Source organism: Loxodonta africana, chromosome 4 (genome assembly GCF_030014295.1).
Source record: "Loxodonta africana isolate mLoxAfr1 chromosome 4, mLoxAfr1.hap2, whole genome shotgun sequence".
Classification (NCBI taxonomy): domain Eukaryota; kingdom Metazoa; phylum Chordata; class Mammalia; order Proboscidea; family Elephantidae; genus Loxodonta; species Loxodonta africana.
In genome coordinates, this window is record NC_087345.1 from 67,854,189 (window position 1) to 67,876,422 (window position 22,234).

Below are 22,234 nucleotides of genomic sequence, written 5' to 3' on the forward strand. Positions count from 1 at the left end.
CTTGTCATGTCCTCAGTGCCTAAAAAAGCATGTCAAAAGCCATGTCAGCCAAGGGAGGGAAATTATGTTTAAAATATATTTGGCCTGAAAAATTCTACCTGGCTTACCAGTCTGCCTGGATGAGCCTGCATGTATGAACCTAAGCCGTGAGCCACTCCAGCCTCTTCTTTCTATTTTTCCTCTGTTAGTTTAAGATGACACAAGAATTTCCCTGGGTATTTGCACATTCATAATTGCTTCATAAGTGGAGATGACCACAAAAAACAAAGAAAAAACAAAGAATAGCTGACCAAAAATACAAGAGAAGAAAGATAGTTGAAATGACTTGTTTATGAACTTGGGCTCTGGGGTCAGAAAGCCTGGGTTCAAATTCTTGCTCCATGACTCATTAGCCATGAGAACCTGGACTATTTACATATCCTTAGTTTGAGTTTCTTCACCTCTAAAATGGGGGAGTCCCTAAGTGGTGGAAACAGCTAACTCGCTTGAATGCTAACTGAAAGGTTGGCGGTTAGTGTCCACCCAGAGACACTGTGGAAGAAAGACTTAGGGATCTTGTTGTTAGGTGGCGTCGAGTTGGTTCCACTTCCAAAAAATCAGCTATTGAAAACCCTATGGAGTGTGATTCTGCTTTGACACCTTGGGGTGCCATGAGTCTGATTCTACTTGACAGCAGTTAATGCTGGTACTGATAATAGTATCTACTTCATAGGCTTGTGAGGATTAAATGAAACAATCTATTTAAAAGCCTTAGCAATCTGTCTTGCACATAGTAAGCACTCAATAAATGTTAGCCACTATGATTTTATTATTATTCCTTTACATCTAGCTTCACTTTTAAAAGTTAGATTGGTAGATTTTTCCCATGGGTCTTTAGGAATTCACTCCATATTTAGATTTCTTAATTATATAGTTCCAGGGGATGACTTCAGTATCCACAGCAGCTACAAGGGTAGCTGATACAGAGATACTGATGAGGCCTGAAGTTCTAATGAGTTTGTGAAGTTTGCTGGGAAGAACAAAGACATTGTCATAATTATAAAAGTATCCCTTTGTGTTTAGCTACTTTCTCTCAACTGTCAGAAAATAAGTAGCATGGAACATAGGATTGCTTTTTGAATATTCTGAAACTTTAGATAGTTCTGCAATTGTTTGGTAGTATTTGTTACCCAACCCAATTGATAACAACCCAAGCTGTAAGTACAGGAAAATTTCGGATCACTTACCTCATGGCTTTGCAGTATGTATTTGGTGCCTTGACATAATGAAATGCCTCAGTTTTACCCACAGAAGTGTGATCCTTTTATGAATTGTGTGTGTGTGTGTGTGTGTGTGTGTGTGTGTGTGTGTGTGGAGAGAGAGGGAGAGACAATAGAGAGGACTGTAGAGCTGTAACTTGTTGAAAAGAGTAAACCCCAAAAATGTGAGGGAGACATCGTGCCAGGCTTTTTACAAATGAATCCTCCAACACTTCAAGGTTGCTATTGCTATCGATTACATCTTAAAGATGGGAAAACAGGCTCAGAACTTGCTTGTGTGAGAGGGTAAGCTGGAATTTGAACCTAGGTGATTTAACTCCAAAGTCCATTCTCCTTCCCTCAAACCACGCAGCCCCAAACCAAAACTTCTTGCCACTTGTCTCTGTCACTGTCAGTGGAGCTAGCATCACTTTTGGAGCTGCTGTGGCTTCTGAAATCACCCTTTGGAACTCCTGTTATCACTGATGGAATGTAGTGGTTGCTCTTTGCCTGCTAGCCTGCCCTCTGCACAGGGAGAGAAGCTGCTGCTTAGAAGAAGTGAATCGGATGGGCACAATAAGACACCTTGTTGTTGTTAGGTGCTGTCAGGTCGAAACACTGCCCGGTCCTACGCCATCTTCACAATCGTTGTTATGCTTGAGCCCATTGTTGCAGCCACTGTGTCCTTCCATCTCTTTGAGGGTCTTCCACTTTTTCCCTGACCGTCTACCAAGCATGATGTCCTTCTCCAGGGACTGATCCCTCCTGATAACATGTACAAAGTATATAAGATGTAGTCTCACTATCCTTGCTTCTAAGGAGCATTCTGGCTGTACTTCTTCCAAGACAGATTTGTTCATTCTTTTGGCAGTCCGTAGTATATTCAGTACTCTTCGCCAACACCACAATTCAAAGGAGCCAGTTCTTCTTTGGTCTTCCTTATTCACTGCCCAGCTTTCGCATGCATCTGAGATGATTGAAAACACCATGGCTTGGGTCAGGTGGACCTTAGCCCTCAAGGTGACATCTTTGCTTTTCAACACTTTAAAGAGGTCTTTTGCAGCCGATTTGCCCAATGCAATGCGTCTTTTGATTTCTTAACTGCTGTTTCCATGGGTGTTGATTGTGCATCCAAGTAAAATGAAATTCTTGACAACCTCAATCTTTTCTCCATTTATCATGATGTTGCTTATCAGTCCAGTTGTGAGGATTTTTGTTTTATGTTGATGTATAATCCATACTGAAGGCTGTAGTCTTTGATATTCATTGGTAAGTGCTTCAAGTCCTTTTCACTTTCGGCAAGCAAGGGTGTGTCATCTGCAGAATGCAGGTTGTTAATGAGTCTTTCTCCAGTCTTGATGCCCCATTCTTCTTCATATAGCCCAGCTTCTCAATTATTTGCTCAGCATACAGATTGAATAGGTACGATGAAAGGATACAACCCTGACGCACACCTTTCCTGACTTTAAACCATGTAGTATCCCCTTGTTCTGTTTGAACGACTCCCTCTTTATCCATATACAAATACCTCATGAGCACAATTAATCGTTCTGGACTTCTCATTTTCTGCAATGTTATCCATAATTTGTTATGATCCACACAGTCAGATGCCTTAGCATAGTCAGTAAAACAGAGGAAACATCTCCTGGTATTCAAGGCCCCTGTATCCTAGAAATATCTCTTCTCTTTTCTGACCTAAAATGGCCACTATCATAGCCACTCTTGGTTTAGAAAACAGAAGTGCCATTGTCTTTAGAAATCCTCTGGTACAGGAGACACACGCTTGCTACCTGAGAGTAAGATAGAGGGACTGTGACTTCCTTCCAGCTGTCTCTCATTTGCACAGCTTAGTTTATCAGAGACGTTAGTGGTTTCCTCAGAAGGCCTAGAAAGCCCATCCCTGGAAAGAGACACTTGACAATAAAGTGTCACCAGGGCTCAGTGATGGCTCAGTGAGGCCAGCATGCTGGGTCGGGGTCCTGAAACCCAAGTAGTGGTGGGGCAGCCTGAGGATTCCAGGATACTGAGAGTGTGCCTCAGCCATGGGAAGTCGGTAGTAGTGATGGCTTGTCGGCTGCAAGTAGCAGAAACCTATCTGAGCTATATAAGCTAAGAGGGAATTTATTAGAAGGATACAGAGACATGTCATGGAACTGTGGGGTTATTCAACAGCCAGGCCTCAGGAAGGGAGAAGCCAAGGAGAGTCCTGGGACTACAGGATCTGTTCCAATCTGTAGGTTTCAGGGTGTAGCTCTACAGGTACTTGACTTTGCTCCCAATCTCAGTTTTCCTCAAGCCTAAACCGAGAGTAAGAATGTGATACACTCACCTTAGGTTTTTGCTTACAGTTGGCTTAATCAACAATGGCTGTGTGTGGGGAGGGGGAGATAGAGGTACAGTGGGAAGTTCACACAACAGAAGCAGAAGCATACCCGCAGATCAGCCAGCTTCCTGAGAAGAAGGGCTGGGGCAACACTACATTAGATGTCAACCACATATCACCACAGAAACAGGTCTTATTTTGGGAGACATTCTGTTAGAATAAAAGAGCTCTGGTGGTGCAGTGGTTACGATGCTCAACTGCTAACCAAAAGGTGGGTGAGTTGAACCTACCAACCATGAGAAAGCTGTGGCAGTCTGCTTCTATAAAGATTATAGAGTTGGAAACCCTATGGGGCAGTTCTACTCTGTCTTATAGAGTCTCTGTGAGTTGAAATCAACTCGATGGCAATAGGTTTGGTGTTTTGGGGTCTGTTAGGATACTGGTTAATAATGTGGGTTTTGGAGCTAGATTGCCTGACCTCAAATCCCAGCTCTGCCGCTTCCTGGACAACTTATTTAAGTATTTGGTATTCCCCACTTAAGCAGTTGCTGTTGAGTTGATTTTGACTCATGCCAACCCCATATGTGTCAGAGTAGAACAGTGCTCCATGGGGTTTTCCATGGCTGATTTCTCAGAAGTAGGTCTCTAGGCCTTTCTTCTGTGGCTCTGGATGGACTTGAACCTCCAGCCTGTCAGTTAGCAGTGAAGTACCATTTGCACCACTCAAGACCTCCTGTTCACTTTTAGAGGGGTGATAAAAATGTTGCTGTTGTATGCCACTAAGTTGATTCCAACACATAGCAACACTATATGACAGAATAAAACTGCCCCATAGGATTTCCTAAACTCTAATTTTTATGGCAGCAGATTGCCAGGTCTTTCTCCCATGGACCAGCTGTTGGGGTTCTAACTGCCAGCCTTTCTGCTAGCAGCCAAGCGCTTAACCACTGTGCCAGCAGGACCTCTTGGTGATAAAAATAGTACTTACTATATAAGAACATTAGGATTACATGATTTAATACCAGCAGAGAGCTTAAAACAGTGCCTGGCATTCAGTCCTCAATAAAGCAACTGTTATTATCTAGTCTTTGAGGCACTGCAGTATTTACTAAACATGCGAAATGAGGCCACCTTATTTAAAAAATGTCAAATGTCTTACTGTGGTGGCTGGCGTGTTGCTGTGAGGCAGGAATCTATGCCTCCAGTATTTCAAATACTAGAAGGGTCACCCCTGATGGACAGGTTTTAGCGGAGCTACCAGCCTAAGAATTGGAAAAAGGACCTGACGATCTACTTCTAAAAAAAGTGGCTGGTGAAAACCTTATGAATAGCAGCAGAACATGGTCTGATATAGTGCCGAAAGATGAGACCTTCATGTTGGAAGGCATTCAAAATACAACTGGGGAAGAGCTGCCTTCTCAAAGTAGTTGTTGTTGTTAGGTGCTGTCGAGCCAGTTCTGACTCATAGTGACCCTGTATACAACAGAATGAAACATGGCATGGCCCTGTGCCATCCTCACAATCATTGTTCTACTTGAGCCCATTGTTGTAGCCATTGTGTCAGCTCATCTCATTGATGAACTTCATCTTTTTCACTGACCCTCTACTTTATCAAGCATGATGTCCTTCTCCAGGGACTGATCCCTCCTGAGAACATGTCCAAGTGTGTGAGAGCAAGTCTCTCCATCCTTGATGGTAAGGAGCATTCTGGCTGGCTGTACTTCTTCCAAAACAGATTTGTTCTTTCTTCTGGCAGTCCATGGTGTATTAAATCTTCTTGACAACACCACAACTCCAAGGTGTCAATTCTTCTTCAGTCTTCCTTATTTATTGTCCAGCTTTCGCATGCATATGAGCTGACTGAAAATACCATGGCTTGGGTCAGGCACACCTTAGTCTTCAGTGTGGCATCTTTGCTTTTTAACATTTTAAAGAGGTCTTTGCAGCAAAATTTCCAGTGAAATACATCATTTGATTTCTTACCTGCTGCTTCCATGGGTGCTGACTGTGGGTCTAAGTAAAATGAAATCCTTGACAACTTCAATATTTTCTCCATTTATTATGGTGTTGCTTATTGGTCCAGTTGTGAGGATTTTTGTTTTCTTTATGTTGAGGTGTAATCCATACCAAAGGCAGAAAGCATCAAAAGAAGATGGAAAGAATACATAGTCATTGTACCAAAAAAAACTGGTTGATGTTCAGCCATTTCAGGGAGTAGCATATGATCAAGAACCAGTGGTATTGGAGGAAACTGCACTGAAGGCATTGGCAAAAAACAAGGCTCTAGGAATTGACAGAATACCAGTTGAGATGTTTCAACAAATGGATGCAACACTGGTAGTGCTCACTTGTCTATGCCAAGAAATTTGGAAGACAGCTATCTGGCCAACTGACTGGAAGAGATCCACATTTGTGCATATTCCAAAAAAAAGGTAATCCAACAGAATTCAGAAATTATTGAGCAATATCATTAATGTCACATGCAGTTCTTTCAGAGTTCTCAAAGTAGAGATGACCTTAATGATATGGATGATGTCAAGCTTTCAAGACTTTCATCTGCTGATGTGGCACGACTCAAAATGAGAAGGAACAGCTGCAAACATCCATTTATAATTGGAGCCTGGAATGTACGAAGTGTGAATCTAGGGAAATTGAAATTGTCAAAAATGAAATGAAATGATTGAAGATAGATATTCTAGGCATTAGTGAGCTGAAATGGACTGGTATTGGCCATTTTGAATCAGACAGTCATGAAGTCTGCTATGCTGGGAATGACAAATTGAAGAGGATCAGTGTTGCATTCATTGTCAAAAAGAACATTTCAAGATCTATTCTGAAGTACAACTCCGTCAGTGATAATATCCATAGGCCTACAAGGAAGACCTGTTAATATGACTATTATTCAGGTGTATTCACCAGCCACTAATGCAAAAGATAAAGAAATTGAAGATTTTTACCAATTTCTGCAGTCTGAAGTTAATCCAATATGCAATCAAGATGCATTGATAATTATCAGTGACTGGAATGCAAAAGTTGGAAACAAAGAAGAAGGATCAGTAGTTGGAAAATATGGCCTTGGTGATAGAAGTGACTCTGGAGATTGCATAATAGAATTTTGCAAGACCACCTACTTATTCATTGCAAATACCTTTTATCAACAATATAAACAGCGACTATACCTGTGGACCTCAGAAGATGGAATACACAGGAATCAAATTAACTACAAATTCGACGGCAGTGGGTTTGGTTTTTTCTGGTTTGTGAAAAGGGATGATGGAGAAGCTCTGTATCATCAGTTAGAACAAGGCCAGGGCTGACTGTGTAATAGACTATCAATTGTTCATGTGCAAATTCAAGTTAAAGCTGAAGAAAATTACAAGTCTATGAGAGTCAAAGTACAACCTTGAGTATATCCTACCTGAATTTAGAGACTATCTCAAGAATAGATTTGATGCATTGAATACTAGTAACTGAAGACGAGTTGTGGGATGATATCAAGGACATTATACATGAAGAAAGAAAGAAGTCGTTAAAAAGACAGAAAGAAAGAAAAGGCCAAAATGGATGTCAGAAGGAACTCTGAAACTTGTTCTTGAATGTAGAGTAGCTAAAGTGAAAGAAAGAAATGATGAAGTAAAAGAGCTGAACAGAAGATTTCAAAGGGTGGCTCAAGAAGACAAGTATTATAATGATATGTGCAAAGACCTGGAGGTAGAAAACCAAAAAGGAAGAACACGCTCAGCATTTCTCAAGCTGAAGGAACTGAAGAAACAACTCAAGCCTCAAGCTGCAATATTGTAGGATTCTACAGGGAAAATATTGAATGACACAGGAAGCATCCAAAGAAGATTGAAGCCCTCAAATTCTTGTAAAAAGACCAGACTTAATGGTCTGACTGAGACTAGAAGGACCCCAGAGGTCCTGGTCCCAAGATCTTCTGTTAACCCAAGCCTGGAACCATTCCCAAAGCCAACTCTTCAGACAGGGATTGGACTGGATTAAAAAGGTTTTTTTATAAGATAGAAAATGATACTGGTGAAGAGTGAACTTCTTGCCTCAAATAGACATATGAGACTATGCGGGCAGCTCCTGTCTGGAGGGAAGATGAGAAGGCAGAGGGGGACAGAAGCTGGCTGAATGGACACGGGGAATACAGGGTGGAGAGAAGGAGTGTACTGACTCATTAGGGGCAGAACAACTAGGAGTACATAGCGAGGTGTATATAAAGTTTTGTATGAGAGACTGACTTGTAAACTTTCACTTAAAGCACACACAGACAAAAAGATTGAAGGAACACACAGAGTCATTGTATGAAAAAAGAATCAATTTTTTTTTAGCCATTTCTGGAGGTGGCATATGATTAATAACCAGTGGTACCGAAGGAAGAAATCCAAGCTGCTCTGAAGGCATTGATGGAAAAACAAGACTCCAAGAATTGAAGGAGTACCAATTGAGATGTTTCAGCAAATGGGCACAATGCTGGAATGCTCACTTATCGATGCTAAGAAATTTGGAAGACAGCTGCCTGGCCAACTGACTGGAAGAGATCCATATTTGTGCCCATTCCAAAGAAAGGTGATCCAACAGATGTAGAAGTTATCGAACAATATCATTAATATAACACGTGAGTAAAATTTTGCTAAAAATAATCCAAAAACGGTTGCAGCAGTACATCCAGAGGCAACTGACAGAAATTCAAGCCAGATTCAGAATAGGATTGTGGAACGAAGGATGTCATTGTTGATGTCAGATGGATCTTGACTGTGTTTTATTGACTATGCAAAGGCATTCAGCTTCATGGATCATAACAAATTATGGATAACATTGCAAAGAATAGGAATTCCAGAACACTTAATTGTGCTCCTGAGGACCTGATACATAGACCAAGAGGCAGTTGTGCAAACAGAACAAGGAGATACTGTGTGGTTTAAAATCAGGAAAGGTGTCTGTCATGGTTGTATCCTTTCACCATACTTATTCAGGCTGTGTGTTGAGCAAATAGTCTGAAAAGCTGGACTTCAGGATTGGAGGAAGACTCATTAAAACCTGTGATATGTAGATGACACAACCGTGCTTGCTGAAGGCAAAGAGAACTTGAAGCACTGATGAAGAGCAAAGACTACAGCCTTCAGTACAGATAACACTTCCACAAAAAGAAAACAAAAATCTTCACAACTGGACCAATAAGCAACACCACAATAAATGGAGAAAATATTGAAGTTGTCAAGGATTTCATTTTACTTGGATCCACACTCAAAACCCACGGAAGCAGCAGTCAAGAAATAGAATGACGTGTTGCATTGGGAAATCTGCTGCAAGAGACCTCTTTAAAGATGTTACTTTCAGGACTAAGGTGTGCCTGACTCAAGCCACAGTATTTTCAATCACCTCATATGCATGTGAAAGTTGAACAATGAGTAAGGAAGACTGAAGAAGAATTGTATTTGAATTATGATGTTGGCAAAGAATGTTGAATATACCACGGACTGCCAGACTAACGAACAGATCTGTCTTGGAAGAAGTACAGCCAGAATGCTTTTTAGAAGTGAGGATGGCGAGAGCTCATCTCATGTACTTTGGACATGTTATCAGGAGGAACCAGACTCTGGAGAAGACATCATACTTGGTAGAGGGCAGCGAAAAAGAAGATCCTCAATGAGATGGATTAAACACAGTGGCTGCAATAATGGTCTCAAAGATAGCAACAATTATGAGGATGGTGCAGAACCAGGCAGTGTTTTATTCTGTTGTACATAGGGTCACAGTGAGTTGGAACAAACTCGATGGCACCGAACAACATCGAATTTCATGAACGCACGATGTTGTTTGGTACTGCCGAGTTGGTTCCGACTCAAAGAGACCGCATGTACAACTGAATAAAATATTGCCTGGTCCTGTGCCATCCTCACAATCATTACTGTGCTTGAGCCCATTGTTTCAGCCATGAAAGCAAAACAGAGGTGAGCAATTGGATACTTTCTTATGAAATTCCTATATAGTTTAACTTAGACATCAATATGAATACAACAAATTATAAAAATATGTAGATATAAAAATATTTATAATAGAATTAAAACAAAGAGAAAAACAAAATGAAAAGCAAACAAAAAAGAAAATTATGTGAATTTAACACCAAAAGCACAATTCATTAAAGAAAAACATTATAAATTGGAGTTCATCAAAATTAAAAACTTTTACTCTTCAAAAGGCGACATTAAGAGAATGAAAAGCCGCAGTGTAGATGAAAATATTTTCCAATAATATACCTGATAACAGACTTGTATCCAGAAAACGGAACACTTACAACTCGGTAATAAGACAAAACACTTAATTAAAAAATGGGCAGAAGATATGAAAGACATTTAATTAAAGAAGCTATATGAATGGCTAATAAACACATGAAAAAATGCTTGACGTCTTTAGTTTGGAACATACACATTAAAATCACAATGAGATACCACTGCGTACTCACTAGAATGGATGTGATCTCAAAACCTGAAAATGCCAGGTATTGGGAGATACAGGGAAACTGAAACCCTCATTGCTGATGGGAATGTAAAATGGTGCAGACATTTCAGCAAATAGTTTGACCATATCTTAAAAAGCTAATCATAAATTTACCTATGACCCAGCAATTCCACCTCTATGAATCTACTGAACAGAAATAAAAATACAGGTTCACACAAAAACTTACATGAAAGTGTTAATGGAAGCATTAATCATAATAGCTAAAAACTGGACACATCCAAATGCCCAATGACTGGTGAATGTTTAAGTAAAATGTGGTATTATGCAATTCAGCAATTAAAAAGTGAAATACTGAGATATGTGTCAACATAAATGAATCTCAGAAACACTATTCTAAGTAAAAGAAGACAGACACAAAAGACTATCTTGTGTGGTCCCATTTATACAAAATTTCTAGAAAAAATAAATCTACTGAGATGGAAAGTAGTAGTTGTCTGGGGGCGATGGTTGCAAAACTGCGTAAATTTACTAAAATCACCAAACTGAACGCTTATAATGGGTGAATTATATGGTATGTAAATTATACCTCAATTATTGTTGTTGTTAGGTGCCATCAACCACTGCCTGGTCCTGCCCTATCCTCACAATGGTTGCTCTGTTTGAGCCCATTGTTGTAGCCACTGGGTCAATCCATCTCTTTGAGGGTCTTCCTCTTTTTTGCTGACTCTCTTCTTTACCAAGTATGATGTCCTTTTCCAGGGACTGGTCACTCTGATAACATGTCCAGAAAACAGGAGATGAAGTCTCACCATCCTCACTTCTAAGGAGCATCCTGGCTGTACTTCTGCCAAGACATTTCATTTATATGATAAATGGAAATACGTCAATAAAGATGCTTTAAAAAGAATGTATATAGATACTTCTGTCTTATGCTTCAATCGTTTTGACTGAGGTACTACTAAAAACTATAAAAAAAAAAATAGCTAGAGATAATTAAAAAGAAGAAACCTGTCTCAAACCAACATTATTTGTTGAACCTCTTTGTTTCCTCCCTATCTCCCCCAGTGATCCACCCTATTGTAGTAACTTTCTCTTATCAGGGTTGATAATCATGTATGGACGGTGAAGTCTAAGAGTACTTTGAATTGAGACATTAGGTAGACAATCTTTGTAGACTATTTATATTGCTCTGTTCCCACTCCTATTTGCTATTATGCAGATCCAAGCATTACTGGAGTGTAAGAAACTGTTCTCCAAGGAGGATTCTCCAGTATTGATTTCTAAAGTTGCCTGCTCGTACCCAGGGGTTTTTTCTCTTTCATGTGGCATACAGCCCTGATCGTGACAGGAAGAAAACAACTTTCAGGTTGAGTGGTGCATCAGAAAGACTTCTCCTGTTACTAAAAAAAAAAAATTCTCTTCATGATTACTTCCTGTGCCGAACTATCAAATATTCCCCCTGACTGCAGCCATCTGGGGATTTGTTGTTTGTTTCATGCCGGCATATTGTAGCATAAGGTACCTGGAGTGAACAACATTCATTTATATACTCATCCATCCATTCATCCATCTATCTGTCCATCCATCCATCCATAGATCCTTCCACCAATCCATTCATCATCTACATGAACATTCAGCAGTGATTCCTTGAGTACCAGCTATGTACCATATACTGTGCCAGATATGAGGGTCTGAAACAGTGAGTAAGAAGGGCATAGTCTCTAACCTCACAGAAAATGTTCAGATGACATAAAAAGGGCCAGTACTGAAGACACATTTTCCTTACTTTCTGAGTTTTCTTGCAGCTGGCTTTGGCTCCTTTGGTGGCTGCACTGGTGGCATTTCAGGCACTGTGGTGACTATGAGGTAGCTCTAATAATGGAGACAAGGAGCTCTGGGTGCTGACATGGCTTTGATCCATTGTCAGTGGTCCCTCTGGCAAACTCAAGTGGGACAGTCTTTGAATCAGCCTACTTTTTAATGGCAATTCCAGAAGTGTCAAGGGTGGCAACAAGAACTTTGGTGGCAGCTATGTCATTGTCAGTGGTGCCTCTAGCACCTTTGTAAATTAAACAGAAATGCAAGTTTTGAATCTTTGTATGAAGATATGCCTCCTGTGTTATTGTAGTTATCGTTGAGTCGAGTCTGACTCATGGTGACCCCGTATACAACAGAATGAAACATTGCTCGGTTCTGCACCATCCTCGTGATTGTTGGTATGCTGGAGTCTACTGTTGTGGCCATTGTGTACTTTGAGTGCCTTCCAACCTAGGGCTGGCTTATCTTCCAGCATAATATCAGACAGTATTCTGTTGTGATCCATACGGTTTTCATTGGCTGATTTTTGGAAGTAGATCACCAGGCCTTTCTTCCTAATCCGCCCTAGTGTGGAAGCTCTGCTGTAGGTGGTCCTGCTGTGCTTGCTTGGAAACACATTGATTCTGTAAAGTAGAGCATCTTTGTATCATACTTTCCCTAAGAACCTAGAATTCATTTGTTTCTTAAATATTTCTTATTTCCGTGGATATATAGCAAATCAGGAGCCCCAGTGGTACAGTGGTTAAAAGCTCAGCTGCTAACCAAAAGGTTGGCAGTTTGAATCCACCAGCCACTCCTTGGGAACCCTATAGGGCAGTTCTACTCCATCCTATAGGGTAGCTATGAGTCAGACTTGACTTGGAGGCAACAAGTTTTTATAGCAAATCATGTTTTCTTTTTGACTCTTTCAGTATTTTCAGCCTGATGGTATGTAGTAGTTAGGTAATAACATTAGATAATATTGTTTTAGAAAGGGAAATTAAGAATAATATGCCCAGTTGGGATTCTAGAGAGAAAGAAAGACAATAAGTAATCAGCAAATTTATAAATAGGACCAAAAGATAGAGCTCCAACCTTTACTTTGGGGAAAAAACAATAAAAATACGTAAAAATGGAACAGTAAATGATATAATTGAGTTAAAACCTCACATGAATATTGTGAATATTGTATTTTCTGAATAGTCCGAGCCCAAGCCTGTTGCTGTCGAGTCGATTCTGACTCATAGCGACCTATAGGACAGAGTAGAACTGCCCCACAGGGTTTTCAAGGAGTGCCTGGTGGATTCGAACTCACAACCTTGTGGTTAGCAGCTGTAGCTCTTAACCACTACGCCAGCAGCGTTCCCTTCTGAATAGCACTTCTGGCCTAAATGGACCCTGCATATGGTTGAGTCCAAAGTTTCTTGAGTTACATGCTTTTCAGAATGCCACATAGTCTGATCTACTTAAATACATCAGTGGCATGAAAATTGCTATGGTAGTTCCTTTCTTCTTGCCTGTTTGAGAGTTACTACCATTGAAAGTGGAGTCCCTGGATGGTGCGAACTGTTAACATGTGTGGCTGTTAACATTGCTTGGTTCCAACTAAAAGGTTGGTGGTTCAAGTTCACCCAGGGGTACCTTGGAAGAAAGGGCTGGCAGTCTCCTTCCAAGAAATCAGCCACTGAAAACCCTTTAGAACACAGCTCTACTGTGACACACATGAGGTGGCCATGAGTTGGAATTGACTCAATGGCAACTGATTAACTGGTTACCACTGAAAGCACTTCCTCTTAGGTCAGGGATGACAAATATATGGCAAATGTATCCATGCCCAGGGCTCCAGCACTTACGCAGTACAGTATTATTTGCCACTGAATCCAGGTATGGTCTCAGCATCTTTTTCAGCTCAGCATCTCAGGCCGCACTACCAGTTGGAATTAACACATGAGATGAAATCTATTTGTCATCCTTGGGCTAGGGAATACAAACGGGCATAAGTCTAAAAGTCTATAGTGAAATGAATATATGTTACTTTGTTATTGCCTGGTAGAGTAACAGCTTGTTTTTTTTATCATATCAATACCTGCTCCTGAAGACTTGGGAGAGAAAATTTGAATAAGATTGAGCCAAGAATGACAGTGACCAGGCCTGGTAGCCTGAGGAGCTGGGTCAGAAAGGCAATGCAGAGAGGAGTGAGAGATGATGGAAAAACCAGACTTGGCTTATTTCACAATTTCCTTGTGGTCATGATGCTCTAGCTCAGTCTTTTTCTTAGCACTATCCTGAAGAGTTCAGTGGAGAATGACTCAGAATAAAGGCTACTCACAGTGAGTCACTTGCCACTTCCTGCATTACCTGGACTTTCTGGATGTCTTTCACCAAATACTGGTTAAAGCAGCCCAGCCCTTTCTACTTTGTGATGACTGACGACATCATACTTTGAGGCAAACCTTACTTGAGAGGCAAACATCCCTGTGCCCATCATTTCCACTGTAAATGGAAATAAAGCTTTAGTGGCCTCAGAGGCCATGAGGTTTGTGGCTTTACAGTGAATATCCTGAAGTCATGTGAGTACAGCCAGCCAGCCAAATCATGATGTTTCACTTAAAATCCTCCGATAAAGTAACTTAATAATGGCGATAATTTTATTGGCCCATTTAATAGGATAACTAAGACAATAGAACAACCTTGTAAATTGCCTCTTTCCCCCTTACTAAGCGTGTGACCTTGAGCAAAAAATAAAGTAGAATCATTGCTTATTTAAAAAGAAAAACGATAGCAAAATTTATTGAGTATATACTGTACTGTGTTCAAGATATTGAGATTGGTTCTGTGGAGTCTTCAAAGATGGAAAAAACATAGGCAGTGCCCTGATGGAGCTTCAGTGTAACAAAGGAGGATAAAGACAAGTAGATCAATAACAATAATACAAGGCAAAAAGGAGATGTGTCTTAAGAGAAGTGTCAGTGTTGGGTGGAGGACAGGTCATGGTCTACTTACCAGTTGTATTAGTTTCCAAGGGCTGCTCTAATAAATTACCAGAAAATGGGTGACTTAAAATAACAGAATTTTACACTCACACGGTTTTGGAGGCTAGAAGTTTGAATTTAGGGCATTGACAAGGCCATGTTCTTTCCAAAGGCTTTAGGGGAACACCTTTCTTGTAGCCCCAGGCATTCCTTGGTTTATGACAGTGTAACTCCAATCTCTGCCTCCATTATCACATGGTATTCTTCCCTGTGAGTCTGTCAGTGTTTCTTCTCTTTTTATATGGACATCAGCCAGATTGAATGAGGGCCCACACTACTCCAGCATGACCACGAGTGTTAGCTAATTACATCTGCAAAGACCCTATATCCAAATAAGTTCACATTCACAGGGAGTTAGGAATTCAGCATATCTTCTTGAGGGGCACAATTCAAACCATAACACAGGTTGTCTGACATATTCAGGTTGAAAAGGTGTTCAGCAAAGGCTGGTTGTTTTTTTTTTTTCGGTTTGGTTTTTTGCTGATGAAGAAATAAAAGGCTGCTTCCATTTATTTTACTCCCCTGCACATTATTCATGGGGGAAAAAAAAATAGTCAGCTTTAATAGTTTGAACTTAACATATATGAGGTTGTGGTATATGTTTTTAAATTAAAAAGAGCTCAATCAGAATACAGAATACATTAACACTGGGAAATGTGAATTTCCTCTGATATAAGCCAGAGGCTTCGGAGCTGGTTATGATGTCCAGCAAGGAACACAAGGGAGGCATGATGTTTGCAAATCAAACTCTGTTCATTCAGAACAAAGCTGCCAATGTGAAAGAAACTTTACTCTTTTGTTACTTTTAAAAACTTTTTCTCTTCTTTTGATTCCAAGTTGAAAGAAGAGCTCGAGAATTTTATAGCAACAAGCTAAAAATTGTCAGCAGCAGGATTCTAACCCAATTAACAAATTGGTTTCAATGAAAATAAAATTGGGATCAGTTTTGGTTGCTTTTCTTCTCCTCCCTGCTGTAGAATCCTGCTGTAATTATTATTTTTATTTTTTAATATCTAACTTTACGCAGGAAAACAAAACTAAGGTTGTAGAGTATATAATTTGCTATAACTTTCATTTTGTTCTTTAATAACCTCCCCACCACCCCAGACTTCAGATTTCCACAATTTTACACACTTTTTTTTTTTCTAGAACGTGAAGAATGATCTCCAAAGAAGAGACCTGTTAGCAGGTAATTATCTACGTCTCTTCTTATTCATCTCAAACATGGAGCAAACTACCGTATTTGAGATATGTATGTATAGCCTCAACTTACTTTTGATACACTAAAAGCAAAGTCCAATAGAAATGGACAGAAATAATGCTACTAGTATTTCATTCAAGTTGCTTTTCCAACTTAAGAATTTCAAATGTACTGTATAACCAAATTGTGGTTGTATCATCATCTATATTGTATTAAAAAAAAATTAATATAGTTTAAATAATTTAAACTACATAGTAGCTTAAATAGTGGGGCTGAAACAGCCCAGAACTGGTGATTTCTAATTAGTTGGGCCACCCTCTGCCCTATGAAGTGTGTATATCACATCTCTCATCTATTTTTCCACATTCACAAACATGCAAATCCCTCTGCAGTTCCTACTTAGGCAGTGCATTTTATTTCCAATAAAATCACTTACTTCCTCTTCTCATTTGTAGGACTAGATTGGTTTGTTCTTTCATCCTCAGACCTACAGAATGTATACCTGAATTTTAATATATGATGAATGTATTAATAGTTTGTTCTTGTCTCAGTGTTCTTTTTCTTTTTACCTTTAAAGTGTTTTATGGATGCCTTTAAATAAAATATTTTCCTTGTTGACTTGGATATTTGTGGCTATATCCTTTTATCTTAGCTTGAAACTCCTTTCTTTGCCTCTCTCTCATCCTCCTCTCCACCATTCCTCCCTCTCTCCCTCCCACCTTCCTTTCCTCTTTCTTTTCTTTGTGGGATTTATATCATATAATAACAATCAAGCAACAAAAAATTAGAAATCCAATAAGGGTCTAAGAAATCTAATAAAGATCATCATGCTTCGTAAAGTAGAGGGTCAATGAAAAAGACGAAGACCCTCAACAAGATGAATTGATATAGTGGCTGCAACAATGGGCTTAAACATAGCAATGATTGTGAGGATAGTGCAGGACTGGACAGTATTTCGTTCTGTTGTACATAAGGTCGTTATGAGTTGGAACCCACTGGATGGCAACTAACAACAGCAACAACAAGTGTCTCAAACCCTAAGTATTTTCCTCTTAAATGTGACTAGCCCTGTGGTACATAATGCTTCAAGCTTAAAGGTCAAGTCCAGACTAAATTATTTGGTATTGATGACAGAGGCAATGTTGTTGTTGTTGTTAGGTGCCGTTGAGTCAGTTCCGACTCATAGTGACCCTGTGCACAATGTTGCCTGGTCCTGAGCCATCCTTATGATCATTACAATACCAAGAGTCTATTTACAAAATGTTAGAAGAAGAAATCAGTGGCTGAGATGCCCTTTCTCTCTCTCTCTCTCTCACATACACCGACGCACATATGTAGCTAGCTTGATAAATGGTAGGCAATTTTTATAGTGAATACTCTAGGGTGTGCTATTTAAAACAGACCTTATTTAAAGCTTCTTTGTTTGAAGGGAGTTGTTCTTTACTTCCTGACATTAAGATACAATATTTTCAAAAAAATTTAGGACTTTAAAATTAAATTCACCTCAGTAAATAATGTGTTTACGTTTCTTATTATAAATCTCTTTAAACGTTTATGGGGTAAAAGAAATATATTTTTATTGTGTTTCTGTTTTCTGTGAGGTACCTAACTTTGAGTCAGGGCCCAAAAGATAGGCTGCTTGGGCTGAAATCCAGGCCCTTCCATTCTCCACCTATATGACCTTGGACAAGTTATTTAATTTGGGTGTATCTTAGTTTTGTCACCTGTAAAGTGGGGATAATGACAGGACTCAGCTCATATGTAGTTTTGAGGACTAATTTGATAATACCAAATATTTAGCAGTAATGAGTATTCACATTACTTGGATCCACAACTGACACCCATGGAAGAAGCAGTCAAATGACGAATTGCATTGAGAAAATCTGCTGCAAAAGACCTCTTTAAAATATTACAAAGCAAAGATGTCACCTTGAGGACTAAGGTGTGCCTGACCTAAGGCATGGTATTTTCAGTTGCCTCATATGCATGTGAAAGGAAGACTGAAAAAGAATTGATGCCTTTGGATTATGGTGTTGGTGAAGAATATTAAATATACCATGGACTGTCAGAAGAACGAACAAATCTGTTTTGGAAGAAGTACGGCCAGTACACTCCTTAGAATCAAGGATGACGAGACTTGGTCTCACGTACTTTGGAAATGTTATCAGGAGGGGCCAGTGCCTGGAGAGGGACATCATGCTTGGTAAAGTAGAGGATCAGTGAAAAAGAGGAAGGCCCTCAATAAGGTGAATTGACACAGTGGCTGCAACAATCGGCTTAAACATGGCAGGAATCCTGAGGATGGCGGAGGACTGGTCAGTGTTTCATTCTGTTGTACGCTATGAATCAGAACCAACTCGATGGCATCTAATGACAACTACTTTTAGGAGGCAGCTCTTCATATTTTGGATGCACCTAACAACAACAAGCATTCAATAAATGTCAGCTCTTACTGTTGCAGATACCTTCAATTACATCAGCACCCTCTGCCCCTATCACCTTGTGAGTAGGGCATTATTGTATCTATTTTACAGATGAGTAAACTCAAAACCAGTGAAGTTAATAACTTACCCCCAAGTCACCGAAATTTTCACCAGCAGAGCTGGTATTCATTTGAACTCTATCTGCAAACTTATGCATAGCACTACACTACACTGAGTTCTCTGCATATAGATTATAAATCATTACAGAATGTCTTCTGTATGACTTTTGGCTTTTAGAATAAATCAGTAAATTGGAATTTATCAAGTATTCCCAAAACCAATTAATTCCAGCACCAGAAATATTTGTAGCCATCCTAAAATTTTATTTTATGAAAAAGAAACAGATGATTAAAAAAATAAATTGGGGAATTTAACTGAAGAAGAAAAGTAGGAGAAAGAGGGAGAGGAGGAGAAATATACAAACATACACATGAATCCCAAGTTTCATTTCAAATTTGGGGTAGATTCACACCAATCTCTTACCCCATTTACATTACCTGTAATTATTTTGGAGGCATCATAATATGGCTTGAAGGACACAGATTTTGGGATCAGAGTTTGGCTCTGCTCAGTTTGGAAGTCTGGAGCCTTAGTTTTCGTACCTCTAAAATCAGGACAATGATATGTATTTCATAGATTTGTTAAAAAGATTAAATGAAATGCATCCATGTTTGTGAAATGCCTGAGATAGTGCCAGATGTGATGCCCAGTGAATGGTAGGCTGTCATGACATAACTAACTTCTGTAATAATTTTTGCGAAGGATCTTAACAATATCAGAGGATATTCAAGATTAGTATAATCATAACATTGTGAGATTTTAGGGATGGATGATAAGTTAGCTTTCTAGTTCAATATCTTCATTTTATGTTTGAAGCAGCTGAAACTCAGCAAGACTAAGGGAATTGTCCAAAATCATACAGCTAGTTATTATTAGTGTTGGGACTAGAACCTGGCCTCTTAATTAATGATTTCCCTAATTTTTTGGAGTTATGAATGAATGATCATACCACTTGAGGAATAAACTTTGAAATGTGAATATCTGTGAAGAGGGTTTATGATCTTTCTAATCAAGTAGCTTAGTAAAGTTAGACATACTTAATGATAGCAGTAATTATTATTGTGCTGAATGATAACAGGCATAAATGGTAGATTGTTTATATTAACAAATGTCATTGTAGTTATTTTATATAGCCAAGGCAAGAAAGGGAAAATAAAGAAGAGTAGGAACTACTACTTTTTGAAGGTTCTTAAATCTGTTACCCAGGGGGCCTAGGTAGCTGGGTTTCTTTGGCCTGGGTATTATTGAGGGAGGATTATATTACCGGGATTACATAGCTCTATTGCCTGGACCCAAAAACAATGGCACCATGTCTGTGGCCATGGTTGTACGTAGACATGGAATTGTTGTTTTGGAGTCCATCTCTAAGAGTGCCCAAATAAAGATGGTGGGTCCCAGCCCACACCTGCGTTGAACAGGCAGGAAAGGAGTCCTCAAAGCAACAGCATCTTAAAAAGGGTCTCCTCATCCTGGCACGCATCACATTATGTTGTTGTTAGTTGCTGTAGAGTCAATTCCAACTCGTGGCAACCCCATGTGTGCAGAATAGAACTGCTCCATGGGATTATCAAGGCTGTGACCTTTTGGAAGCAGATTGCCAGGCCTATCTTCCCAGGCATGTCTGAGTGGGCTTGAACTGCCAACCTTTCAGCTAGTAGTCAAATATTTAACCATATGCACCACTCAGAGACTCCCTGATGCCAATATTGATAACCAGATCAATACCAATGTCAGCACCAATAGTAATACTATATTAGTGCTAATAGCAACACTAATTCCAATATTATTAAATGCCAACACTAATACTTCTGCTATTTCTGATACTACCCGAAAACAACCCATACTAGCTCCGTTTTATTGAGCGTTAAGTATATGCCATACACTATGCCAAGAACTTTGTAGGTAATATCACACTTAATCCTCACAAAACTCTTTTGGTGATAAAATATTTAGTGCTTAATATGTGCCAGGCACTCTTCTAAGTGCTTTACAGTTATTTACTTACTTAATTTTCCCTACAGCCCTAAGAAACAGGTACCTGTATTACTCCCATGAATGAGGAAATTGAGGAACCACGAGGTTACATAACTTGCCCAAACTCACGCAGTTAAATATGCTGCAGGGCAAAAAATTTAGGTTTCTCAGACTCTAGGTATTGCGTGTATATGTGTGCTCAGAATTGTGTCAGGATGGTTTTAAAAGCTTTCTGTATGATTTCTACATCTGCTAAAGAAATTTGTGATAATATACTGTGTTTTCGTTAAAGATAATTTTATCCTCACATTTTGCTTCACTTACAATTACCTTTTAAATTTAGAAATATTCTCTCTTGATTTCTTGATTTCAGTGAAGTGACTTGAAATAGGCTTTGAAAACGACACCAAGATTGGGCTACAGTTCAGTGTTGCGAATAACATTGAGGCGGTTTTTTAAAATCTATAACTTTGAAAATAATCCAAAACATTCTTTTGATGAGTACTTCATCATATTTTATTTGTGTATTTCTCTTTAACAGTAGACAAAGATACCAGAACTATTTCCTGATATTGTTCTTGTCAGGCACCACTTTTTTATAGAAATTTCTTTCACTAAACTGGATTTTGGGGAAAGCATAGAGTCTGACGTTCATGGGGAATTTTTAAAGGAATTTGGGTTTTATTATTTTCCTTAGATTCATATTCAGTCGTAGTATTCAGACGGGTGTCCCAAGGAAGGCCTTTGAGACTGAAGTCTGTTTTTCTGCAGATCAACCAAAACTTAATCTGTACAGAGTAAATGTGTAACAGTTTTTCTGAGTCTTAATCCTCCGCTGAAGAGAGGACTCAGGGGTCTAGCTGGTGGTTCGTTTCTCCTTTAATCCTTGCATTGGCCCATAACTACAATCCACTGTCATTTGCAGCAGAGTTAACATTTTACAGCATAGACCTTTCTGGATGACAGTGACTGAAATCAGACATCCATACATTACAGCTTTCACCAGGTTCCTGAACTGTGAAAGGTCCTACAACCCGGGACCAGTTCAGTCAGGCATCTAATCATATCACAAAGTAGTCCATAGGCTCGACAGAACTCTTATGTGCCTCGGAGGGAATGCAGGAACCACCAGGATTCTTTCACGATTTAAAGCAGTGTTCTTAATCTGAGGTCTGTAGCCTCTCAGGGTGTCTGCTTAGAACTTAGGGGTTTGTCAACCTGATGGGAAAAATTACATAGTTATTTTTACTGATCTTTAGCTGAAATTTAGTATTTCCTTCCTGTAGAGTGAAGAAGAGGTCTGGCTTTTGCCCTTGGCTACTGGCAGGTGATCTCCAGGCTCCTGAGATGTCCTGCCTGATAAGTGTCCATTTGCCTGTGGCCTTTGGCCACTACCACCACCAGTTTCCATCCAGTCAATTCTAACTCCTGGTGCCCCCATGTGTGTTAGAGGAGAACTGTGCTTCCAAGGGTTTTCAGTGGCTGATTATTCAGCAGTAGATCACCAGGACTTTCTTCCGAGGCACCTCTGGATGGACTTGAACTTCAACCGTTTTGGTTAGCAGCTGAGCACATTAACTGATTGTACCACTTTTGGGCATCAGATGGTCTATCAGTGTGATTTATGATGGGGGCTTTGTATCATGCAATATCAACTC